Genomic DNA, 6,341 nt, shown 5'->3' on the forward strand with positions numbered 1-6,341 from the left:
GGAAGACGAGGCGGAAGTGGGAGCTCAGGGCTCTGACCCTGACTTCGCCCTTAACCTTGATACACCTGAGGGGGACGCCTTAGTAAATGATCTTATCTAGTCCATCAACGAGGTGTTGGATCTCTCACCTCCGCCTCCTCCTGTAGAGGAGTCGGCGTCTCAGCAGGAGAAACACCAGTTTCGGTTCCCCAAACGTACGCGCAATACGTTTTTTGATCACTCTAACTTCAGGGATGCTGTCCAGAAGCCCAGAGCGGTCCCGGACAAGCGCTTTGCTAAACGGCACACTGACACGCGTTATCCCTTTCCATTTGAAGTCGTTAAGGGCTGGGCACACTCTCCCAAGGTGGATCCTCCAGTCTCTAGATTGGCTGCTAGGTCTGTTGTGTCTGTTGCAGATGGCTCATCCCTGAAGGATGCCACTGACAGACAGATAGAGCTCTTGGTGAAGTCCATCTATGAGGCCACGGGCGCGTCTTTCGCCCCGGCCTTTGCAGCCGTGTGGGCTCTCCAAGCAATCTCGGCTTGTCTGACTGAGATTAATGCTGTCACACGGAATTCTGCTCCGCATGTTTCGTCTTTGACCTCTCAGGCATCAGCCTTTTCGTCCTACGCCATGAACGCCGTCCTGGACTCCACTAGCCGTACGGCTGTAGCATCTGCTAACTCCGTGGCAGTCCGCAGGGCCATGTGGCTGCGCGAATGGAAAGCAGACTCGGCTTCCAAGAGGTTCTTAACTGGTTTGCCTTTTTCTGGCGACCGTTTGTTTGGCGAACGATTGGATGAGATTATTAAGGAATCCAAGGGAAAGGACTCCTCCTTACCCCAGTCCAAACCTAAGAGACCTCAGCAGAGAAAAATCCAATCGAGGTTTCGGTCCTTTCGTCCCTCCGCCAAGCCCCAATCCTCTTCGTCCAACAGGCCGGAGAAAGGCCAGAGGAACTCCTATGAGTGGCGGTCCAAGTCACGCCCCCAAAAGGCCGCAGGAGGCACTGCCTCCAAGACGGCCTCCTCATGACTCTCGGCCTCCCCTAGCCGCATCCTCGGTCGGTGGCAGGCTCTCCCGCTTTGGCGACGCCTGGTGGCCACATGTTGAAGACCGATGGGTGAGAGACATTCTGTCTCATGGTTACAGGATAGAGTTCAGCTCTCGTCCTGCGGTTCATTTCTTCAGAACCTCTCCGCCCCCCGCTCAGGCCGACGCACTTTTTCAGGCAGTGGACGCTCTAAAGATAGAAGGAGTTGTGATCCCCGTTCTCCTTCAGGAACGTGGTCGCGGATTTTAATCCAACTTGTTCGTGGTGCCAAAAAAGGACGGGTCATTCCGTCCCGTTCTGGACCTCAAGCTACTCAACAGACATGTGAGAACCAGACGGTTTCGGATGGAATCTCTCCGCTCGGTCATCGCCTCGATGTCACAAGGAGACTTCCTAGCATCGATCGACATCAAGGATGCTTATCTCCATGTACCGATCGCACCCGAACATCAATGTTTCCTGCGTTTCGCCATCGGGGATGAACACCTTCAGTTCGTGGCATTGCCTTTCGGCCTGGCGACAGCCCCACGGGTTTTCACCAAAGTCATGGCATCCGTCGTGGCAGTCCTGCACTCTCAGGGCCACTCGGTGATCCCCTACTTGGACGATCTACTAGTCAGGGCCCCTTCTCGGGTGGCGTGTCAACAAAGCCTTACCGTCGCTCTGGCGACTCTCCAGCAGTTCGGGTGGATCATCAACTTCCCTAAATCCAAGTTGACACCGACCCAATCACTGACTTACCTCGGGATGGAGTTTCATACCCAGCAAGCGTTAGTCAAGCTACCGAGCGACAAACAGCTTTCTCTGCAGGCAGGGGTGCAATCACTTCTTCGGAGTCAGTCACACCCCTTAAGGCGCCTCATGCACTTCCTGGGGAAGATGGTGGCAGCTATAGAGGCAGTGCCGTTCGCGCAATTCCATCTACGGCCACTCCAATGGGACATTCTCCGCAAATGGGACAAGAGTGCGGCTTCCCTCGACAAGAACGTCTCTCTTTCCCTTGCAACCAAAACATCACTTCAGTGGTGGCTCCTACCCACATCTCTGTTGCGGGGAAAATCCTTCCTACCCCCAACCTGGGCTGTGGTCACCACGGACGCGAGCCTTTCAGGTTGGGGAGCGGTTTTTCTCCACCACAGGGCTCAAGGAACCTGGACTCCGATAGAATCGTCCCTTCAGATCAATATCCTGGAGATAAGTGCAGTATATCTAGCCCTATTGGCTTTCCATCGGTGGCTGGAGGGCAGGCAGATCCGTATCCAGTCGGACAACGCCACTGCCGTCGCCTACATCAACCACCAAGGCGGCACTCGCAGTCGTCAAGCCTTCCAGGAAGTCCGACGGATTCTGCAGTGGGTAGAAGCCACAGGCTCCACTATCTCCGCAGTTCACATCCCGGGCGTAGAAAACTGGGAAGCAGATTTTCTCAGTCGTCAGGGCATGGACGCGGGGGAATGGTCTCTGCACCCAGACGTGTTTCGAGAGATCTGTCGCCGCTGGGGAACGCCGGACGTCGATCTCATGGCGTCACGGCACAACAACAAGGTCCTGGCCTTCATGGCACGGTCTCAGGATCACAGAGCTCTGGCGGCGGACACGTTAGTCCAGGATTGCTCGCAGTTTCGACTGCCTTATGTGTTTCCCCCTCTGGCGATGCTGCCCAGAGTACTACGCAAGATCAGGTCCGACTGCCGTCGCGCCATTCTCGTCGCTCCAGACTGGCCGAGGCGGTCGTGGTATCCGGATCTGTGGCATCTCACGGTGGGTCAACCGTGGGCACTTCCAGACCGCCCAGACTTGCTGTCACAAGGTCCGTTTTTCCATCTGAATTCTGTGGCCCTCAACCTGACTGTGTGGCCATTGAGTCCTGGCTCCTAGCATCTTCAGGGTTATCTCAGGATGTCATTGCCACCATGAGACAAGCTAGGAAGCCAACGTCCGCCAAGATCTATTACAGGTCTTGGGAAATCTTCCTATCATGGTGCGCTGATAACGGTTTTCCTCCATGCCCGTTTGCCTTACCCATTTTTCTTTCATTCCTTCAATCTGGAATGGACAAGTGTCTGAGCTCGCAGCGCTGTCATGCAAAGCCCCCTTCCTGGTTTTTCACCAGGATAAGGTGGTTCTGCGTCCTGTCCCGGAATTTCTCCCTAAGGTGGTATCCCCTTTTCATCTCAATCAGGATATCTCCTTGCCTTCCTGTTGCCCTAATCCAATTCACCAGTGTGAAAAGGATTTGCACTCTTTGGATCTAGTGAGAGCACTCCGGTTCTATGTGTCTCGCACAGCGCCCCTGCGCCGTTCAGATGCGCTCTTTGTCCTTGTCGCTGGCCAGCGTAAGGGCTCTCAGGCCTCCAAGTCAACCTTGGCTCGGTGGATCAAGGAACCGATTCTCGAGGCCTACCGTTCTTCCGGGCTTCCGCTCCCTTCAGGGCTGAAAGCCCATTCTACCAGAGCCGTGGGTGCGTCCTGGGCATTGCGGCACCGGGCTATGGCTCAGCAGGTGTGTCAGGCAGCTACGTGGTCTAGTCTGCACACTTTCACGAAACACTATCAGGTGCATACCTATGCTTCGGCAGACGCCAGTCTAGGTAGGCGAGTCCTTCAGGCGGCGGTTGCCCACCTGTAAGAGGGGGCCGTTTTCGGCTCTTTTTATCGAGGTATTCTTTTACCCACCCAGGGACTGCTCTTGGACGTCCCAATTGTCTGGGTCTCCCAATGGAGCGACAAAGAAAAAGGGAATTTTGTTTACTTACCGTAAATTCCTTTTCTTCTAGCTCCTATTGGGAGACCCAGCACCAGCCCCTGTTCCCTTCGGGCTGGTTGTTCTTTTGTGTACACATGTTGTTGATGTTGATTTGTTCTTATGGTTCATGGTTCAGTTCTCCGAACATCCTTCGGATTGAATTTACCCTAGACCAATTTATAAGTTTTCTCCTTCCTGCTTTTGCACCAAAACTGAGGAGCCCGTGGTCCACGGGAGGGTGTATAGGCAGAGGGGAGGGGTTACACTTTTTAAAGTGTAATACTTTGTGTGGCCTCCAGAGGCAGAAGCTATACACCCAATTGTCTGGGTCTCCCAATAGGAGCTAGAAGAAAAGGAATTTACGGTAAGTAAACAAAATTCCCTTTTTTTGGCTTGCACTCATAATATATATTAGTGCTCACTTCAGTTATGCTATTTAGTAATAGGTATTAACCCTGTACTTTCCAAACATGAGTCTATATAACAGTAAAAAGGTAGACAGTGACCTCTTGTGGCCGGTAGTTAGTACTGCAGCCCCCAGAAAATTAACACGTGATCACAAGAAAACATTGCAGAAATACAAAAATTACACAAATTTGATTGGTGTCTCTGATGAGTTGTAGTCACTACCTGCCACCTATGAATAGCTGTGAAAAGCCACAGTTGTTGGCTTTTGTTTCAATAAATTGTTTAAGATGAGGAAATTCCCATGGCTGCTTCTACTTAAATGCCTACTTTCATGATAAAATATCACTGTAGCGTGAGCCGTTTACGTTTTACATAAACTTCACCCAAAATCCAAATATCCTTAACTTTTTGAGAGAAGAGTATGTCCAATTTGCCTTTTTTTTCTTCATTGTTTTGTGTTGTTCTAATATACACAAAGTAAATTAACATGTGTATAACAAAACATTTATAATTGCAATAATTTTCTGGAAGAAATACTTTATATTCTGAAACAATTTCAAGGGTGGCAACACTTTCGGTCATTACTGTACCCTATTAGAGCCAAGGGACTGTTGCTATCATATTAATGGCTTGTGGAAAATTTGTTAAAAAAAAAAAAAAAAAAAAATAAATATCGCCCACAAGACCACAGTCCCCGACATAATAACATTTCCAATCCAGGTTAGGCTGGGTTCCCCTAACGGAATTTTCTCCATCTGATAAAAACGGACTGATTCTGCCAATAAGACTATGATCAGAGAGGGATCCAAAGTTTATATTTTTTATTCTGTCAGTCCATGAAAATTGTACCGCACTCAGATGTCAAGCGGTCCGATTTTTTTTTCCACAGACGTATAGACTTGAATGGCCAAGTTCTATCTGACTCCCAGAGGAAAATCATGCATGTGACTATGAGATCTGAGGACAAAAATTGGACATGTGCAGAGTCTCATTGAACAACATTGGTCCAAGTGCAATCCAATGTTTTGATGGATCACACTCGGACTATACAGTAAATACAGTCATCTTCACGTGCCGCTAAATAAAGTTTATTATATATGTAGCACCCAGAGAAGGGGGTACTCTGTCCCGGGCAGTAACAAATGGGAATGTCACTCTGGTGGCTGTTGCCCGCTCTCGTGCTCTGGGCCCCTTCTGTTAATGGGGTGTATTTACAGGGGAGATAATATTTTTGGCATGTGACGCCACCTGTGGGTTGCGGTTAATGATGGAGAACTGCCGTTGCTCAATGTGGGTACTCCCAGAGCTGGTAGTAGTGGCAGCTGTGATGGTAGGCCCTCCGCAGGTAGGGCCGTGCCTGGAAGTTGTAGTGGGGCAATAATGGAGACCACACCAGGTTGTCTTTATCAGTCTCTAGCCACTGTGGATCCAGGAGTTGTTGGTTCAGGTCCCTGGAGGACCAGTGCCAATGTAGTGACCCAGGTTGCTCTGTCCCCGGCACTCTCTGAGGCCCCGTGGCATGGAGCATTTGGAGACCCCGACTGTCCCTTTTGGGGTACAGTCTCCTTCTCCATACGGCGGGCAGTGCGGACCCTGCGGGGAGGTAAGTGTCTGAACTCTGATCCTAGTTTACTGCTGATGCCCCCGGATTATTAGCTTTGGTGAAGTCTGTGAAGGTGTCCTTACCGGGCAGGTATTTGCCAAACAGTCTAAAACTTGCGCTTGACCTAGGGCCCTGTGCCCCATGCGTGCTCAGGTCCCAGCGATATCTCGGTACCCATCCTGGCGACCTCTCTACTCTACTGTGCCCCCGGGGTCACCGTTGCACGGACCCAGCTCAGGCACGTCCGCACACCTCTCCTGTGTGCTACTCCACTCTCGACTACTCTCTGACCCACTGACCCCTCCCACCAGGCTGGCTATACCCAGGGACTAGTTCCCATGGTGACCATCCTCTTACGTGGTTAACCCTCTATGCCCAATGTGGAGAGGAGAACTAGGATTTAGATTGTGTTTTGATGGAAAAGGCACTGGTACTCCAGGTCCCAGGGGGTAGGTCCTGCATCCCCAAGAGAATGCAGTTCCCTGTAGTGCCCTGAGGGTCTCAGGAGCGCTACATATAACATTATCATATGGTCTGTTTCTTAGCA

This window comes from Anomaloglossus baeobatrachus, chromosome 3 (assembly GCF_048569485.1).
Source record: "Anomaloglossus baeobatrachus isolate aAnoBae1 chromosome 3, aAnoBae1.hap1, whole genome shotgun sequence".
In the NCBI taxonomy this organism is placed as follows: Eukaryota; Metazoa; Chordata; class Amphibia; order Anura; family Aromobatidae; genus Anomaloglossus; species Anomaloglossus baeobatrachus.